Below are 21,874 nucleotides of genomic sequence, written 5' to 3' on the forward strand. Positions count from 1 at the left end.
TTTCCATGTCCACCAGCTGACCTGTCTCCCCTGCCCTCCATGCCAAACCTGCTCTCACCAGCTGCCTCAGACACCCAACGAGGCTCAAGTACAAAATCTGCCATGTCTTTACCTGTACCTTTTTAATAAGAATATATTGTCATACTAAAACAAATGCACATTAAATCCATACCAATCCCTCCCCAAAAAGGGGTCAGGCAGTGCTGACCCCTTCATTTCTTATGTCATTCTCTACCTGTTTCCAGAAGCCACAACATCCCAATCAATATTAAATGATTCTCCTTTGAGGGGGAACTAACAGCTGAAGCTAAGCAGGAAGCTGGTTAGTGATTTTAGCATGTCTTCCCTTCCACTCAAATAGAGAAGCATTACAAAACAAAACAATTTACTCTCTCTGAATCACAATCTACTTGAAAAAAAAAAACCTCATTTCACTTTCACTTGAGATACAGAGAAAGATCTTCCAACCACTGGCTCAATCCTCAACTGCCTTCAAAGCCAGGGTTGAGCCATGCAGAAACAAGGAGCCTGGAATTTTATCAGGGGCTCCCACAATAGTTGACAGGAGCTCAACCTGCCACCATTACCTGCTGTGTTCCAGGTTGCACATCAACATGAAGTTATATTGCAAGAAGCGGACCAAGACTGAACCCAGTCACTCATATATGGGACATGGGCACCACAGATTTACCTGCTGTGTCAAATGCATGCCACATGAATCACCTGTGTTACCAGCCTTGCTCTTCTTTACATGAAAGAACAATAAACACCCAATATAAAGATATGGGGCACACAGATATTAAATAATGACTCAATTTCCAAACCATGGGGACTTTCAGAGAGTACAAGACATTTCATCCTACAAAATGGCATAGTTGGAATTTGTGATTATGATGTGAAAAGATTATTTAATGTAGGAAATAGATATGTTCATATTCACTAAATAATATAACATTTCTGTACAATTATTTTCCCTGTTTTCTGACATAGTAAAAGTTTCTAAAGTCTCTAGAATGTTTTAAGTTTGTGGATTGACTATTCTCTGAAAGACTCCCATAAAAACTGCTCTATGACTTCAGAACCTTTTAAAATTGCAACCTAATACTTATTATTTGAGAATATATTTTAATTTACATTATAGCAAAGCATTACTGACTTGTTTAAGTAAAATTAGAGGTGAAATTCAATGCAGAATCCTAAATTTTAAACCTTTGGAAGAAAGTTTAAAATTATGTCACTGGGCCCAGCGGCTTAGGTCCTTGCCTTGAATGTGCCGGGATCCCATATGGGCACCACTTCCCATCCAGCTCCCTGCTGGTGGCCCGGGAAAGCGGCGGAGGACAGCCCAAAGCCTTGGGACCCTGCACCCATACAGGAGACCTGGAAGAGACTCCGGGCTCCTGGATTCAGATCAGCGCAGCACCAGCCATTGTGATCACTTGGGGAATGAAACATTGGATGGAACATCTTCCTCTCTGTCTCTCCTTCTCTATATATATCTGACTTTGCAATAAAAATAGGTAAATCTTTTAAAAAATTATTCCACTGAACTCTAACTCAAATTAACTGTTTAAATCACCTTGCTCTGTTGTATATATCTTCCTACTATTCTACTTATTTTCCACAAAAAAAACCTATCTTTTCACATTTCATTAGATATTATCTAATTATGATAACAAGTACATCTGGAACAAACAGGTCAAGGAAATTGCCCAACCAATCCCTGCTAGCATGTAAATTCATTGGTGAAAACATAAGTGTATGCGAGAATGCCAGAGCAATTCACATGTCATGACAAACACGGATATACAAGTAGTGAACAGTGGCACCTACCTGCAAAGTTACATATCCGTAAGTTGGTTAAGTGCTCAAAACTTATTTAAAATATCAGGGTACATCCACAAAACGACTATTTTCAGTTAAGTCAGCTGGTGGAATGTCATTTGTTTGGAAAGAAGAGTGTTTAAATTTCCTTCTGCCTTGCAGTATGCAGAAGAAATCTCAGACACACTTGAAACAAGAAGCCGCAGAGCAAAAACATTAGCCTCTGGGACAACAGGAAGTCAACAGCAGTAGGTAGGGATTCCTGACACAAGGAGTCTCCCAAGTGGAATGACTTTGAGTACAGTAGAAAGAAGTAATCACTCAATTATTAAATACTTGCATTACTTTAAGGGGATTTTTGCACAACTGTGATATTATAAAAAGAGAATCAGCTGCAACATATTAAAAGAACTCTATACCATGACAAAGTGGGACTTACCCCAAGGAACACAAAGCTTACAATCTGAAAGTTATGTAATATATCAATCTAATAGCATAAAGAACAGAACTGCATGATCCAATATGTACTCAAGAAAAAACAATCAACGGATTAGAAAGGAACAGAAAATAACTTGGTAGCTGGTATCTACAAAAAGCATAAACTATCATCAACTTTACTGACTAAAGATAGGTGCTTTCCCTCTAAAATTGGGATCAAGGCAATTACAAAAAAAAGTCCATATTCATATGAGCACTTCATGTTCATTGTTGAACGATGCAAAATTGTCAAAATGACAATGATTCCCAAATATAGATTCAATGTAATCCTGATTAGAACCCTAGCATAATTTCTTTACTATAAGTTGATAAATCTGTCCTAAAATATAAATTAATGTATATTATAGTTATATATTATATTTAAATACATATGTATATATACCCATAGCCATGCAAAGGATCCAGAATGGTCCAAATACTTTTGAAAAGAAAAGTTGAAGAAAAATGCAATTATCCAATTTTAAAACCTATTATAAAGTTATGGTAATAAGTCAGGGATATGTTGACACAGAACAGATAGACTGTTCCAAATTCCAAATTCCAAAATACACTTTTATATTTATGCTCAAATTACTTTCAATAAAGATGTCCCATCAACTTAAGGGTTGGAAGGAAGGTGTTCTCAACAACCATTGCAGAGACAATAGTATATCAGATGACAAGGGTATTTGGATTCTTACCTCATTATGCCTAAAACGAAACCCCAAATAACCCAAATAAGTATAAAAGCTGAAACCATCCAGGTCTGCTGATGTCTTGGCCACACCTTCAGGTGGGCAGCACCAGCATTACCCACCCATTTTCTAACTAATTAAGAGACCACCAATGGGGAACATCTTACCTGTAGGTTCCCCGCCCAACAAGGAGGAGTCAGGGAAGGCTTAAAATCCCAAGACCCTTTCTCAAACCTTTGGTGTCTCTCTCTCCCCTTTCGAGAGGCACCCCACCTCCCAGCTTTCTCTCAGGAGGTGCTTTCCCCTTCTCTCCCTTCCCTGCTCACCTGGTCCCTTCGCAAATAAACCTTTCTGTCTGCAACAGATCCCTGGCTTTTTATTTCTATAGTAAGTTAAGGAAAGAAACCACCGGGCATTTCTGGTAACAAAAACTAGAATTATAGATCATCGAGAGAAACAAGGTTTCTAGAAAAGAAAACTTTGGTGAATTGGGTTTAAACAAATACTTTAGATACAACACCAAAAATATAACCTAGTACATCTAAATTGAAATATTCTGATTTCAAAGCATAGTCATTAAAACAAAAATGAAAAGGCAAGCAACAGACACAAACCATACATCTTTTGAAGAATTTGTATCCATGGCCCAGTGCAATAGCCTAGAGGCAAATCCTCACCTTGTATGCACTGGGATCCCATACAGTTGCAGCTCTGGTTCCCAGCTGCTCCACTTCCCACCCAGCACCCTGTGGAGGATGACCCAAACCCTGGGAACCCTGCACCCACATGGGAGTCCCAAAAGAGGCTACTGGCTCCTGGCTTCAAATTGGCTCAGCTCCAGTCTCTGCAGCCACTTGGAGAATGAACCAGTGGACAGAAGTTCTTTCTTTTCTTTTCACTGGAAATCTGACTTTCCAATAAAAATAAATCTTGGAAAAAAAGAACTTGTACCCAGAATATGTAAAGAATACTTAAGGCTGAATACTAAAAATAAAAATTATAAAATTTAGGGCCCGGCGCGGTGGCGCAAGTGGTTAAAGGTCCTCACCTTGCACGCCCGGGATCCCATATGGGTGCCGGTTCTAATCCCGGCAGCCCCACTTCCCTTCCAGCTCCCTGCATGTGGCCTGGGAAGGCAGTCAAGGACGGCCCAAAGCTTTGGGAAACTGCACCCGCGTGGGAGACACGGAAGAGGCTCCTGGCTTCGGACTGGCATAGTATCGGCCCGTTGCACTCACTTGGGGAGTGAATCATCGGACGGAGGATCTTCCTCTCTGTCTCTCCTCTCTGTATATCCGCCTTTCCAATGAAAAAATAATAAAAATAAATCTTTTAAAAAAAATTATAAAATTTATAAATGGGCAAATTTTCAGAATAAATCTTAAATACAAAAAATTATGTTAATAATCACATAAAAATTGCTCAAAATCAATGCTTATGAAAATTTAAGTCACAATTAGAATGAGTTATCATGGGCCCGGCGTGATTGCATAGTGGTTAAGATCTTCGCCTTGAACTGCGCCGGGATCCCATACGGGCACTAGCTCATTACCCGGATGTCTACAATGTCCAGCATTTAGTCAGGCTGAATCCAGGAACCTTGCATTCCATTTGGCTCTCCTGCATGGGTGGACAACACTCAAGCACTGTGGCATTAACTGTGGTGTACCAGGATGCATCAGCAGGAGTGGAGCAGTGAGGATGCAAACTGGCACTCGGATATAGGATGCAGTCACCACTGTGGGAGCTCAGGCGGCTGTGCCACATTGCCTCCCCTGGCTAAAAGGTTTAAGATTTACTAAAGATTTTATTTTTATTAGAAAGTCAGATATACAGGGCCCGGCGCAGTGGCGCAAGTGGTTAAAGGTCCTCGCCTTGCACGCCCGGGATCCCATATGGGCGCCGGTTCTAATCCCGGCAGCCCCGCTTCCCTTCCAGCTCCCTGCCTGTGGCCTGGGAAAGCAGTTGAGGACGGCCCGAGGCTTTGGGAACCTGCACCCAAGTGGGAGACCCGGAAGAGGCTCCTGGCTTTCGGACTGGCATAGTATCGGCCCGTTGCGCTCACTTGGGGAGTGAATCATCGGACGGAAGATCTTCCTCTCTGTCTCTCCTCTCTGTATATCTGCCTTTCCAATGAAAAAATAATAAAAATAAATCTTTAAAAAAAAAGAAAGTCAGATATACAAAGAGGAGAAGAGAGAGAGGAAGATGTTCCATCTGATGTTTCACTCCCCAAGTGGCCACAACAGCTGGAGCTGAGCCATCCAAAGCCAGAAGCCAGATGCATACAGAGAAGGAGAGACAGAAAGAGACTTTCCATCTGCTGGTTCACTCCCTAAATGGCCAAACAAACAGAGCTGAGTCTATCTGAAGCCAGATGTCAGGAACCTCTTCCAGGTCTCCCACATGGGTGCAGGATCCCAAGACTTGAGCCATCTCCACCGCTTTCCCAGGTCATAAGCAAGGAGCTGGATGGAAAGTGGAGTAGGCAAAAAAAAAAAAAAAAAAAAAAATCAGGCACCCATTTGGGATTCCAGAAATTGGTAGGTGGAGGATTAGCCAATTGATCCATAGTATTTGCTTCTTCCTACGACTTCTTAAAAAAAAATCGATAGCATATGTCAATTGTTGAGATAACTACATCATATTACAACCTCTGCATTCTATGTTCCAGTCTTGCCTCTGCTCCCAATTCTAGCTTGCTTTTAATGTACACCCTGGAAGGCTTCTGGTAACAGCTCAAGTGGTTATTTCTCTGTCACCCACATTACACAGGTTGCTTGAAATCCTGGCTGCTAGCTTTGGTCTGGTCCAATTCTAGTTGCAATAGGCATTTGAAAAGGAATAAGCATATGGGAGATCCCTGTCCCTGTTAAGAAAATAAGTATTCAAAAATAACATTTACAAAGTACATTTATAAGCATAAAATACTCATAACATTTCCTTCAATAAGTTTTATTATGGATGCCAGTTTTCTGTTGTATTAGTTGGTAGCAGCCACAAATGACAGGAACCCAACTGCAATCAAATATGCTTCCTAAAAAATTTCAATGAAGCAACACCCAATCAAAAGACGGGTGTTACACAACTGGATCAAATCAGCGTCTGCAATCAGAAGCCAGAGGTGTCTGTGCATCTCCTGCGGCCATGGTTCACCTCCGTGCTCTCACTGCACGTAACAGCAAGCACAGCCATTTGGTGTCCTGGAGTTCCACAAGTCACTGTTTGATTTCAGAGAAGACTGATTCTGCTCATAAAGTCAGGGGAAAACATACCCAAGGATCTACTTCAGGTCATCTGTTCCCACCCCAGAACAAATCATCATGGCCAACAAGACAGGCTTCTGTGACTCATAAATACAACCTAGAATATGTGATGGACAAAGCCAACAGCCCGTTTGCAAGGAAAGAGCAGCACGGGGAAGACAATAAATGTCTGTAGCATTTTAACCCTCTTTAAACAGGAAATCCACAGAAAGCAGCTTGGTTTATATTCCTAAATAAAATGAAAACAATGTATGTAAAAAGAACAGTATGCTACTACATGTTTTCCAAACTGCGTATTCACATAGAATCCCAAAGACAGGTTACGACATGAGCAGCCCACATCACAATCTGTTTGATTGCCATTCCCTGCTTCTGATCCCACCTTCCAGCTGGTGCAGACCCAAGGAGCTAGTCATCATGGCTCAAGTGGTTGATTGAGTCCCTGACAACCACTTGATAGACCTAGATTGAGATTTTGATTCTCAGCTTTGGCCCGGTCCAGACCCAGTCATTGTGGACTATTTGGAGAATGAACTGGCATTCAGCAGCTCATCCTTTGTCAACTGTCTAAATTATATGTAAAATCAAAGTATACAAGGAAAGAAACAGTGTGTGTGAAACTAAAGGGATTCCACTAGTGTGAATGGGATTTTAGGGTCTTTGTTTTTCATGGAATGAAATTTTTTTTTCTGATATTAATTTAAGCATTGAATGTTAAGAAGGAGATTAATGCAGAAAGTCATATCTGCATTTGTAAGTTTTGACCTTAAGAAAAGTTCATGATCAATATTCTCCTTGGACTTAAGAAAATGGTAACCGAGTTTCACAATGGCACTTGCTCCTACTTGGTGTGTACTTGTATATTACAGTTTCTATATTTCAACTTACATGCAGATGTCAGAAAAGTGTAATCAGGCTAGAATCTTATGGCAGGGTATTTATATGACTGGCATTATTTTTTTTCTAATATTTCGGGGACAAATAATTAGCACACGAGGGTACTGCAATATTATAACATTTTCACTTGGAAAGCAGTCATCATTACACCTGCCAACATGCAGAGACCATCTCATTCACCTCCCCTTTCTCCACTCCATCCCTGCTCGCACTATAACACTCCAAGGGAATTATAAGCAACCATAAAGAAATTGCAGCTGATGAGCTTTAGTATCAAAGTTAAACTCAAAGCAAGCAGGGTCACTGGCCTGGAAAAGGCCTTTCTTCTTGTATGTACTCTTCCTCCACATATCCACCAGAAGACACAGTTCCTCTGCATTGAAGAATCAAAGAATCCTGGAGGAACTGACAAAAAGAGTTCCTCTGTTTTTGTTTAAAACAGTTCCAGTAAACCAGCCGTAGGCTGCAAATCTCCAAGTCATAAATAATTGCTACGGTGTGCAGTGAAATGCTAGTGCCTGGGGCAATCACTTATATCAGAACAAGGGAAAGACCAAGTCTGAGAAAGTGGGATGGCAAACTTGTTTGAGGAGCCAAAAACTTTCCTGTAGACACCACCCTGAGAAAGCAAGCATTGCCTATGGAGAGGTAAAATGGCTTGTGGGTCAGACACAGGTAGGTGGAATCCAGCCCCTTCAACAAATGATGATGTGGTCTCAAACAGTCACTCAACCTCCTTGAACTTCAGTGTTTGTAATGCAAAATGGGAGCAATGGAACCTTTCATGTCAGTTTATTTCAAAATTTACTAATATTTACGCCTCTAGCACAGTATTCAGCATAAATTAGGATTTAATAATTAGTACTATTATTACAAGCATATCACAACCTGCTTATTCCATGGTATTGCTTTAAGAATCCCAGATGTTCCTTGTGATAGCTTTGGAGATGCAGGGAGAAGCCTGGAATCTCCCCTGACACCATGACATATTTGGGCACAGTTTCCTAGGCCAGACTTACTCCCCTTTGCTAATTACAAATTTGCAAAGCATCTATCTGAATGTTACAGATTTAGCTCTCACACACATTATACCTTTCATCACTCAAATGCTGACCTTATTAAACTGCATCTTGCTTGCTTGATGGAAGGTAAGTCTTTGCTGGAATTCCTCCCGAATCAGACAGGCCATGTCACAACTCAAGATCTACTTCTAGTACAGATAGCAAGTAAATTTATTAAAACAAAACTTGCAAAGATTAAAATGAAACAAAACATAGCTGCAATCAAAAAATGATTTTAAATATTTTACCTGATATTAGAGAACAGAATATACAATCAACACAAGCAAACCACCTTTTAGCAAAAATTTCACTAATAAGACTGGACACGCTCTAGGTTTCATATTAGAATCCCAGCCCTTTTATGGAAAAGTTCCTTCAGTATTTACATTGGTCCATCTTTTGCCATTTAAGCATTTCTGAACTTTTGAAATGCCATGTGTTAAGGGCTATGTATTTATCTTTTGGTGGTGTTTTCTGTAAGTTAATATATCACATAGAATCTCTTCTTATACAATAGAGCAGTTTCATGAATAGATTCCCCCAACTATAAAATAAATGTTTGCCATTTTCACATCTACAAGTTTATTTTGACCCATCACTTAGAACAAATTCAGGGAAGAAAAGAATACACTTATATTCCATTTACTGGATATAAAACAAAGGAAGACTTATCTTTTACTTACCTACTTAATATTATAATAAAACAAGATTTTTAAATTAAAAATCCCCATTAAGTCTATATGAGTTGGTTGTCTACACCGATGGAGTTTGGTAGGGAATTCTCAGAGCTCACCACTACTTTGTATATTGCAGACAATCTAAACACTGTGCTCTGTAATTTAAACTTTCACTGTTAATACAAAATGCATGCCTTGTTCTTAAGGATAAAGCACTGCATCTAAGGTTTACTTTGCAAAGCAAAGGATTTTAAATGATTACATTTAACATTCTCCTGTCCTTAGGGACATTTCACAATGCTATGAGTTGTGGTTGAGACAGCTGAGCTATTCTTTAAGGCTGCACATTCTCCTTTGCTGTGTAGTTATTTCTAGTAAATGGATGCTTCACCACAGATTACACTTTCTAATCCCTTTGCTTTCTAAGTACATATGGGTATATAACTAACTTGTCATAGAGGCATGTGGGTGGCAATCAATAGGGTAGTTAAGAAGTGAAGATGGGTTTCTTTCCCATGTTCACCATTTCTCCATGAGATGACCATGCCCAACGTGATGTAGAAAGCAACATTTTGCAGACAGTAGACCTTGCATCAATCAGAATTTCATATGGATACAGCCAAACACTCCAGCTCAATTTCATCATGAACATCTGCCTTGGAGTGTTATATGGATAAGAAAAAAAAACTGTTTGTACTTTTAGATAACTAAGTGTAGGGATTTGTATTTAACAGCATCTAACATCGACATAGCTAATGACAAATGCTATCATTATACAAAGAGACAGCCATCTATAGAACAAACTAATTATACAATATACACATCCCCACATTAAGAATCAAGCTCACTAACAAAGTAAAAGAATGGAGACAGCTGGGCCTTCCATAATGAACATTCAAAACTGACTTTACTCCCAACAACCAGACTCATACCAAAAATGCAGAGGAGTTCACAAACCAGAACGCCAATATACTCACTAAGACAGACACACTTACAGTGCTAATCCTAAAGCAGTGCTCTCCCCACTTGGCTTGTGGAGCTCCCTTCTCCACCCTTACACTAGATGCTAGGAAAACCACAATCCTTCTGTTGGCATATTGATTTTAAACAGTTATGAACTAAATGAACGAGTACTCTATTTCCTGCAAATATGCCAGACTGACTCTGTAATGTCTTAGAGAATTGCTTTTCAAATTATTTCTTAGGACTAATTACTCCATATACAACTACACTTTGAATATGCTTTATGGAACTATCTGTTCATTTTACTGCCAATGATTGTGGGATCACAATGTTGATACTTGTGTGTGTGTGTATATATAAATGTAAATATACATAGACATCTAAAATCCTAAAAATAGATATATACATAAGGATAGAAGAAAATGAATAGGAACGAAGAAAAGGATGGGATAATTAGATGGTAAAGAGCAAAGAGCCCTGAAGAGAGGAAGATACTTCAAATTGAAAGAATATTTTCCATGATGTCATACTGCAGTTGCTGGCCAATAAAACTGAAGTTGTTTCAGAATTGTTGTGTTTGTGTTTATGAATCAAACCTATTTCTACATCATCCTGTTTGCCCAAAGTAAATGAACCTCTTGAATGTATTTATGAAACACCTGCTTCCTATGCTTTCTTTTCAGAGTCTAAGTTCAGGTTAATAAAATTTAAAAGTGAAATGTGTTATTACAGGGGATTAGAAGACCAATATTACATGGATAAAAGCTTTTTTAGGATAAAAGAAAAAGGGTATCTGTAAAATGATTATAGATTGCTCTTAATTTTAACTCTATTGATATACAAAACAAAAGTGTATCTTGAAAAAAGTTCAGGGTAGATCTAAGCTTAATTCAATGTTAGAAATATATTATAAATCAAATGCTTTGGATAATGGTACATTTTAAATTTTGTGCTTTTAGTGAAGTTCTTTGCAGACAGTCTTTAGCAAACTCACTGCATAAAATGTTTGATTGCCGTCTTTCAGTATATTCATCTTATCTAACCAAGATTCATGCTACCCAAGGCAGGAACAGCATTATTCTTTTATCCTCTATTGCCAAGGGTCTCTAGATATACAAGGGAGGTAGGTTTGACAAACTACTGGAATTTAGTAATAAAATATTGGAACTTCTATTAATGTACTTATTCTACTGAAGGATATATTTTATAAAGAAATAGAACATTTTATTTCTGAATTTCCTTGTTTGTGGGTGCACACAAAACACTGATAGATGTAACTAAAACTGAATGGACTATTGTCCAATAGAAAATATGCTAAGAAAAAAATTATAAAAATGTTGATAAGCCAGTGGCATAGCTCAGAGAACAATGAAATGGACACCCTGAATACTGAGTTCAATCCATCAATCAGCATTATGCATTGAGTATCTGTCAGATGCAGCATCCACCTGAGAAGTTATTGGGTTGTTAAGCATAGAACAAGACGACAGTAAATCCATGGCCATTTTTCCCACCAGAGATTGACCTTCCCTTTCCTAAAGAGTGTTCTGGTCCCTTACATTCAAGCAACCCAATTATTCTGGCATGACTAAGAATCTACCATCCACACTTCATTCTGCGAATACTGACTAATATCCTGAGTTTGAGACTGCCAGCACAGAAACCAATTAAGTAAATTCATTCAAATGAATTTTGAATGTAATGTTCAGGATTGTCAAGTGAATAGACTTTTCAAATACATGAACCAGGATCCCAAGAGAGTACATGCACTTTCAAATACATTTCAAATACATTTCAGTGAGTAACAAAAAGCACTTTCTCACTATATATTAACAAATGTCTGACCTGATCTCAGGGAGCCCTGGATGCTATATACTCTTATAATCACACAATTAACTAGATGGAGTCAAATAGAGCAAGACTGTTATAGAAAAACAGTATCTGAGTTTAATATACATGGGAGGGATTCATAATAGGCAAATCACAAACATAAGGAAACCATGTAATTTGGAATATTGTGATGCAAAAGGGAAGTGTCTGACACATGTTTGGTTTTTCTATTTTTTTCCTGCTTTATGAACATTCGCCTGACTTCCTCAGCCTTGTGATTTTGTGTCTTGCAGACATCTGGCTGAATGCATCGTGATGTTGTAATGTGTGTTGTGTCTCTCAAGGCAATGTTTCTCCAAAATCCAATCCCTGTTTAAACAAAAATGACTTTCTCTCTGTATTAAAATTAAGACCCAAAGAAATAATTGAGTTTTATAATGGACACTAAATTTTTTTATGTCTGTAAGAAAAGAATTTTAACAGGATTTAACTCTTTGGCCAAACACCCACAATAGACAAAGAAAGTGAATTTCTGTATAGAAAACAATGAGAAAACATATGGCTAATTTGATTACCTTAGTGAGTAGAAAAGCAGAAATCCTTCAACCAATCAACATCGCCTCCACTCACTCCAGACAGCCAATGGATGAGTACTCACTCCAGAAGAAAATTGCCTTTCTTGGCTCACAAAATGTGCCAGAAACAGTTCCTGCTATGAAGCACTAGAAAAAAAGAAGTTTAAATGTTATTAGCTTTCTTCAATCATCCTCTTCACAGTATGGGTATGCATGAATGTTCAATAAATTCTTCATTGACTGGTAGTATACTTGTATCTGATCCTTAAAAAAAAAAAAAGACACCATTTGATTTAGATTTATGTGCTAATACACAGACAGTATCTTAGTAATCTTATTCTGTAAACTGAGCCTCTTGATGTAAATGGATATTACTGAAAGCATAAATATATGTAGGATTCCCATATAGCCTAGTATACACAATTGTATAAAATATAGAATGATACAAATGATATAAAATAGAACCAAATTATTTCGTCTTAAACTTGATGTCACAAATAAAAGTCTGGTAGTCTAGCAACATGGTGTGTAAGAAAGGAAAAATGGGAGCAAGCCAACTTAGGAACTGATTAAATATTCAACAGTGATTTTGCTGTAGCTCTGTCAGAAAGCTCTGCCAGTGTGCTTAGCTCTCTGGACAAAAGGTTGTTCAAATCACACAAAAGATTTTCCCAATGCTGCAGATAAAATGATATTCACACAGAAGTATGCCAGATCATCAAAGCTTAACGAAGACCACATCTATACAGTTTATGATTTTTTTTTACTTGCAAGAAGAGTAAGAAACTGACAGAAAAAAAATGAAGTCTTGGGGAATGGAATTCCCATTTTCCCTTTATATATTTATTTCAAAGCACACATTCAGAAGGGGGCCAGTGCTAGGTCAGACACAAAGAAGAGACGTGAGCAGGTTATTTTGCCCCAGTATAAGAATAGCATCGTTTGTGTGAGGCCAAAAAAGCCTCATTATGTGAAAAGTGGGCAAACACTTTTGTGTTAGAACATTTGTGAAGGGAGATTGGCAGTTTGATAGAATGGTTTGAGATCCTGCATTCAAAGCAGCCACATATTCAAGTTTGCATAGGGCCTAAGAAGCAAACAAAATGATTCCATGTGTTTAACGGCTCCTTGATAAAACTACTTTCGTGGGCAAATGGGCAAAAGGCTTCACAACAGTAGAAGGGAACAAAGCCACCATTGCCTTCTTATGGGCAGAGTGATTTTTGTGATCAGCTATAATTCGTTGTTCACCCTGTAACAGAATCAGAGACAGCTGTGATCAGAAACGAAATGTGTGACATTTCAGAGAGACAGTTTTAAAGTGTGTTCCAGTGACTCCTTCCCCAACAAGGACTGGTCAAAAGGGGGTAGAATGAGAGGGAAATCAGAGGACAGAATCCCAGTTGGGCCTCAGTATGACCAGGCTACATCTTTTATGGATTTCATATGGACATCATATAATAAGCTATAAGAAAGAAGAAGCTAAGATAGGGCTCCACTATTTTTTTTTTTCGTATATTGAAAAAGCAATAATTTTCACAAAATAAAACATATTTGGGGAAGCTTTCTGAAATTCACCAAACTGGGAGGGAGCAGAACCAAAGCTTTGACTTGGGTTCTAGGACCAAGCTGTTCCCAAAGAAATCCTTGAACGAAGGGGTTGCTTCCATTTGAAGTAGCTAAGATGCAGCAATTCATGCTTTGCAATGGCTGTCTTACCAACCTCCCAGCCAGCACAGGCCTTGCTTCAGCTGTGCCCATGGCAGACTGTCATCTAGCCTCCACAGCGACGTCTTGAGAGAGAAGAAAGCCACATCTTTATGAAACAGCAATACTTCTGCAGCTGGACTGTCCCTAACCTAAAAGCAGTTTCAGATATTACAGAAAGCAATACTAATTTGGTGTTTTTCTCTTTAGCCTGAAGCCTGATTTGGGTCAAGCAGAAGTATAAATGCCACCAAACCACCACAATTGTGATTTTCAGTATTCATTGAACATATTTAGGCATGGTCTTCTGCATTTCCATGAAGTCCAATGTCAAGTTAGGAATGCATAGAATTGCTTATTTGTGTTTTCTTTTCAGGCAGTGTGGAGACAGCCTGTGCCAAGAGAGTACTGGCCCCATGATGCACTTAGGGACTGGGACTCCTTGCTCTATCATTTTCAGGACCTTCTCAATGTTTCTTTCCATCTATTTAGTAACACCATGACCTTTCTGAAGGACAGCAAGTTTATAAAAAGGGAGAGCGCAAACAGGAATAATATATATTTTTTAATATCTCAAATATGACACAGGTGAAAGCTCTCCCTGACTTTCACAAAATTAAACTCAGGCTTCCATTCATAGATTACTCTGCTTTAAGAGAAATAAAATAGCCCATCTAAAATGCTCAATAATAGTTGGATATTTAAAGATTGATCTCTGTTCTCATTTTACATATGTCCAGTTTGGAAAAAGTTTGGAAACTATATAAACCTCAATTCATTAACTGGATTCGGTTCCAAACAAGTTGTGTCATTGTGAATAGTTTATTCAAAAATTTTATTTTAATTTCTTTAACAATAAAAGGCATATTTTAAAATAGATACAAGAAATTATATAAGGATAAAAAATAAGTGTTACTGAATGGTTTAAGCAGGAAGGAAAGATACCCAGTGTGACAGCACAATGGCTAAAGTCCTCGCCTTGCAAGTGCCAGGATTTCATATGGGCACTGGTTTATATCCCAGCTATTCCACTTCCCATCCAGCTCATTGCTTGTTGCCTGGGAAAGCAGTGGAGTATTGCCCAAAACCTTGAGACCCTGCACCCACATGGGAGTCCCAGAAGAAGCTCCTGGCTCCTGGCTTTAGATTGGCTCAGTTCCAGTCATTGTGGCCATTTGGGGATGAAGCAGCAGATAGAAGATCTTTCTCTGTGTTCCTCTTTGTCTCCATAAATCTCCCTAGAAAGGAGCACACTATGCCTGACTGCTTAATTCAAAGCTTGTTCTGCTTCTGCCAGGTTTCCCCCATCACTCACCAGAGAGCTGTCGTAACTAGAGAACACATGCTGTGAAGCACATCCCAAGAGAAGGTTATTGGGATATGGCCACACAGCACAAATCTTAGGTGTGCAATGTCTGTTTCTATCTATGATGCTAACATGTGCTGCTAAGTAATGCCCCTCAGCCCAGACATCCAAGATCAAGAGCAGAGCAGGGAGGTACCATGCTGTAAATATCAGGGCTATTGCATAGTGTTGCCTTGGCTTGTATTCATCACTCCCTGCACTTTCTATGGGTGTTATTTGTATCTGCTTTCCCCCAACACTCTAAGTTCCACGTGGTCATGGGCTACCTCTGTTCTACTCAATGGTAGATTCATCCTCTTATTCAGCAGAAGCCCTTATAAATGCTGAGGAGCACAGCATCAATGAAAGACTCAGTGAAATACTGCTATTAAGGTACTTTATATACAGTGCTTGTAAGAAATTCAATAGTTGGCATGTTTATTATTAATTATGAGAGTAATAAGTGCTAGTGAGGTACAGAAGGTGAACTCTCATATTATTCATAAGAATGTCAATTAGTGTCGTCACTAAAAGAGTTCTTGATAAACTAGACATAGGCTCGCCATATGATCCAGCAATCCTACCAATAGATATACCCAAAAAACTTGAACTTATTATGCAGATACTTGTATAGCAGCACTGTTCACAATAGCCAAAATATGGATTCAACCAAGATGTCCATCCTAAAATGAAGAAACTGAATTTTTATTGCTTTATATACACATAATGAAATAGTATTCAGCTATGAAAAGAATGCAGTATATGCAATGGGAGGATATCATGTTAAATAAAATAAGCGGACAACAGAAAGATAAACATCTGTTCTTTATATGTAGAAGTTAGAATTTAAAGAAAAATAAAAGCAAAAATGTAGAAATCTATGTATGAATATCACTGCAAATGTTTTGTTAAATTTCTTTAACTAATGCTTAAGAATGATATAAACTACAGTTTTAATGATCCATGATTTTGAATTTTACTGTGTATGAAATAAATGGTCATCTTTTCATTTGATTATTATAGACTTTGTCTATATTCCCACCAAACTAAGAAATTTTTCATTGTTGAACTTTTTACTTAATGGGGCATTAAACTTGAACTATTGTGTAAATTAAAAACATGCTATATCAAAACAAAAAGGAGAAAAGTACAATATGCTCAGAATTGTATCTTTGAACTACATTGAATCTATTATCTTTGTATTAATATCACAGTAATGATATTTGTGTTACAGTAATTATGTGTTTGCTAAAACCTTGAGAATATATTAGTAAATTCCTTAGAATAATTATGACATATGCAAGAGGCTGCAAATCAATACTTCAGATTGCTTCAGAATTTAAAAGGGATTTACTAGAATAGACAAAAATCATGATTGGTTGTTGATCATATGCAAAATTGAATTGGACACATGTTACAAAGTTGCTAGAATATAAAATTAGACTTAGGTGTTAGATTTTTTCAAAATCAACAAGTTTGTAAAATGTAAATCTAAATTCTTTTTTTTAAATTTTTTATTATTGTTAATAACATTGTATTATATGATACAGTTTTATAGGTGCTTGGATTTCCCCCACTCCTCCCACAACCCTCCCCCTATGGTGGGTTTCTCCACCTTGCTGCATAATCACAGTTCAAGTTCAGTTGAGATTCCTTCATTGCAAGCACATACCCAGCACTGAGTCCAGCATCTTATTGTCCTGATAACTTTAACAGCTTCTTGGGGAGGCCTTCCCTGGTCTGAAGGCAAAGCTAACAGAGTAAACTCCCGGTCAACATATAAGATATAGAAAATGAAATTATTTCATATGATGGCTTAAAATGAACATGATCACTTTTTAAAAGCACTAACTAAAACGTTCAAAGACTAAGAAAACTATTGTGAGAGTAAAGTAATGAGTGGGGTAAAGAGACTAGAAAATTAAATCATAATTCATTACAGATAAAGTTAATGAGTTGATCATCTGCTGAACTTGAAAAATGAACCATTATATGCTCACTATTTTGAAAATGGAGGGGCTCAGCGCATTAAGCTACCACTTGAGATGCTGGCAACCCGTACCTACACACTGATCTGAGATTTGGCTGCTCTGCTTCCAATCTAGCTTCCTGCTAATGTACCTGAGAAAGTATTGGGGTGTGGAAGATGTCTGTCTCTGTCCTCTCCCATCATTCTGCTTTTCAAATAAATATTTTAGAAGAAAGTAGACATTAAAAATACAACAAACAGCTAAAAGTTGAGATCAATGTGTGGCAGATTGTTTTGTTGTCTTTTTGTAGTCACAATTAATATGCCTTGTACTGATGAAAAAATGAAAGATTTTAATCTGCTTTATTGATACATTTAACTGAAGACTTATCATAACATGTACTTTCGTGTTTTAAGCCACTTGCATATGGCTCAATGTAAAAATGTCTCAGAAAACAGAATTGTGTTTCGATCATTGATCCTAGTTCCTGCTCAGCTATCACTGTTGTTAGCCAGAAATCCCACTTTAGTCAAACATCAGGCTCAAAGCCATGACATTCTTAGAGCTCACACATTTCTACTGAGCCTTCCTCAAGACTTCAGTGTGAACTCTTGTCACACTTCACAGCTGTCCTGTGTTTTGGATACTTATTACTCTGGAGATTGCCCCCACAGCATGAGGGCTTGCTCCCAAAGGAGTAGCCAGATACTTCTTTCTAGCTGAGGTCCAGGAATGTGAGGCGGGCTTTGCCAGCCCTCCTCCAGATGGACAACCAGTGAAGCACAGTATGGTAACAACCAGCACACACAGATTATTTCTGACAGGTGCTAGTGAGGGAGGAGATGAGGTTTGACATGAAGTAGGAGACCAGCTACTATATGCTAGCTGTACCTGGTGGCAAGCACCAAGAGGTCTTTGCTCTCCTTGCCTACACAGCCTCAAAGATCTCATCTTTTAGAAAAATCAACTCCTGCATGCCTAACAGCCTAGATTATTTAGTCCATTAATGGCTGCAAAATTATTATCCAACCTTGTTGTTTCTTTATTAGGATTTTTCCATAAACAGAAATCTCCTTTTATTTGACTACAATTTATATCAAAAAAGCAGAATATGTTTGATTATTTTCCTATATTTTCCTATTTCCCAGTAGTGAATTGATAGTGATCAAATGGAAGATTTAAATTTCAGAAGTACAGCTTCATGAATTTAACTACTTTGGTAAGTACTTTGGAACTCTTACCTTTATTTTTTCCTCCAACTCAACTTTAAAAATATGATAAAGTGCACTCCCTTACCACAGAGATACCTGCGGATAGAACCCTAAATCATTAGATCCCATGACACCCACCAAAGCATTGGTCCTTTTACCTTTATTTATTAGTCCACTACATCTTACGTTTTTTATAAACAAATTATATTAATTATCATGACCTATTCCAAGTTGTCCCACCTTTGCCCAGTAACAGCCTTAACAAGGTCTCACTATTGTGTAATTCAGTGTGAATTTGTTTTTTATCTGTAACAGCTATTATTGTTTATAGTTTCTCCTAAAGATCATGTCACCTGCAAATAGCAGTGGGTCTGCCTCAAATTTTCCTATTTTTCTTTGCTAATATTACAAACAAAATGTTAAATAACAATGGAAATAGTGGGCAACAGTGTTTTGTTCCTACATTTAGTGGGAAAACTAATGATTCTTGATTCAGTAACATACTGGCTGGTGGTCTAAAGCACATGTTTTACTATTTAAATAACCATCCATGAGAGTTTTCCATACACAACATGGAAATTTTCTAAGTTTAGCAGCTTATTTTCAATCGTTATCTGATAAGAATCCTGAGTTATCCGTTTCAACTTTATTAGACCAATATCATTGATTTGTCTTTTGATAATTCATAATTCTGAGCATAGAGAAAAAAATTCTTCTCTTTAAATTACCCAACACATTTGGTAAAAAGATCAACTTTCTGACATCATTTCTTTGTTCTGAAAAATCCCATGATTTCTTCTAATTGATCAACAATGATTCTAGCCAACTGATGTCCATGATTCCAAACTCATCCTTCATTGATTATCTTGCTAATGATTGTTTTGTAACCCTAAGCACTTATCAGTGTCATATCCATGTAACGATATCTGGTCCTTCCATTGATTTTTACAGCACACAGTAAATACTGATCAGTCAGGCTCTCCAGGCATCATCATCTTAATGTAACTCATAGAAAATGTTGATGCTTAGCCAACCTATAACAAATTATAAATTACAAAACAAAGAGGATCTCAAATTGTTAAAAAAAAAAAAACCTGAGAATTTGTAATTATGCAACAGAATTTTTCTTTGCTTTATCTATCAGAAACTTTTGTTCTCTATTCCTCAAACCAGCAGCTTCCTTCTTTTGACACGCTTAAAGTATTAAACAGTCTCATATCTAGAAAATTATCATGTGGAGGCCCAGAGCAATTGCCTGACAGCTAAAGTTGCCTTCCACATGCCAGTATCCCATATGAGTGCTGGTTCTAATCCCAGTGACCCTGCTTCCCATCCAGCTACCTGCTTATGGCCTGGGAAAGCAATCAGAAAGGGGCCAAATCCTTGGGACCCTGCACCTACATGGGAGACCCAGAAGAGTCTACAGGTTCCTGGCTTTGGATCAGCTCATCTCCAGCCGTTGTGGTCACTTGGGAAGTGGATCAACAGACAGAACATCGTCTTCTGTCTCTACTCCTCTCTGTATATCTGCCTTTCCAATAATAATAAATAACTTTAAAAAAAGGAAAATTATCACTTTAATTATGCTCCTTTGTCTACTTCTATTTGAATCATTTAGATATTTATCTGTACACACTTTTTGGAACAATGTAAGTTGCTTAGGTGAATTTTAAAAATTTAAAGAGAAAATGGGCTTGTCTCACATCTCCTCGTTTTCATTAGGAGATGTGCTTGCCTAATAAAGTAGAGGTGCTAGGAGAGATGACAAGTTCAAACTGCATGGCAATTTGGCCAAATCTGAACTGCAGGGGGAAGGGGTGAAAAGGTGGATGAATGAATAAACTGGATGGGCAATTTGGGATGAGTGCTTTAGGGACACTACTTGCCACACACTGAACCCTATAGAAATATTGCTCATGTGGAGAATGAAGAAGGGTAAATGTAGAGAAGAATTAAGAATGGTAGATGAGTCCATTGGATAGAGACAGTTAACACGGGGAATACACTGAAGTTACCAAAGTGAGGACAACTGTCTTGTTAGCACTTAATTAGGATGATAGGTATATCCCTGGTACCCTATCAGGCCTCTTTCTTACTTTTAAATTGTAAGAGTTGGGTTATTAGGCATGGTCTCTTTAATTACCTTTATAGTCACTTGTCCAATAAAACTGATAACAGTCATAGTGTCCTTCAGAGTCAAAACATTAACTCTACCAGTGGTGCAAATGAGTAAGAAGCACAGGACCCTGTTCACTTCTAATAGAGATTTTCAACCAGCCCCTCATCAACTCTACAGCCAGCCTATTATTGTGAGCCCCAAAGATCGGTAACAATTACATGAACACTTGGAAAGAAGACTTTACTTTTTGCCTCCTGTGCCCATTAGCAAGATCTCACCCCATATATGTGTACTTTACTCAAGAGACATCTGGGAAAAGAACACTTGTCTAAATCTGAATTCAATATCCCACATGAAAGTACAGTCTGCTGCACAAACAAGTAGAAACTTTAAATCAGTCATCAAATTCTTTTGGTAATCAGCACTATAGGACTTCACTAACTGACAATTCTGTGATTCTAGGACCAGAAGAGATTCCACTGAATAACCTAATTTAAACCTAATCCTATAGCAAGTACCATTCTTCTCAATCACATATAATTGAAGAAAAATTATATTTAAAGAGTAAATAAATTCATCCATTTCTACTAGCATTAGCATTTATAACTTGAGTACAAATCCATTATGTGTAATATTGGGACCAATAGTCATTGAAATGCTGAGGGGAACTAAAATTTAAACATAAGTCCTGACCTCAAGAAATCTAGGGATGACAGGAGCAGAGTAAGCAGAGGAAATTGAGCATAGCAGTTAGAGAACTTGCTGCACCTGTGCTGACCTCGGTTGCTCTATTGAAGTACTCCTGTGTCTATTCTTTGCTCAGGTGGTTAGTTTCAACATCTACTCAGTCTTACTGATTGATGTATCAATTGGACTCCGTCATTTTCCCTTCTGAATGAGTCCTGCCCTAGACATTGGTCCCATAAGAGTTATTGAGACAGAAAACAAGATTCCACAGGTATAAGGAATTCCAGCCAGGTGACCAACAAGGAGATGTGAAAGCAGTTTTCTTTTGTGGAAATGAATAATGGTACCTGCTACATCATATGGAGTTATTTAATTAATACTTTAATCTACATCCATTTGACATTATTCAACCTCTTTTTAGGACTCTAAGAAGTTCTAGCACTGTATTCATTTGCCTATATGATTTAAATAGCTCCAAGTCTCCCCCATTGGGGCCAGGATCATGGCAAGCGGGTTAAGCCACCACATGTAACATCACCATCCCAAATGGGTACCAGTTCACGTCCTGGC

The sequence above is a fragment of the Ochotona curzoniae genome, unplaced genomic scaffold (genome assembly GCF_017591425.1).
Source record: "Ochotona curzoniae isolate NIBS_2020 unplaced genomic scaffold, NIBS_Ocur_1.0 contig_64, whole genome shotgun sequence".
Classification (NCBI taxonomy): domain Eukaryota; kingdom Metazoa; phylum Chordata; class Mammalia; order Lagomorpha; family Ochotonidae; genus Ochotona; species Ochotona curzoniae.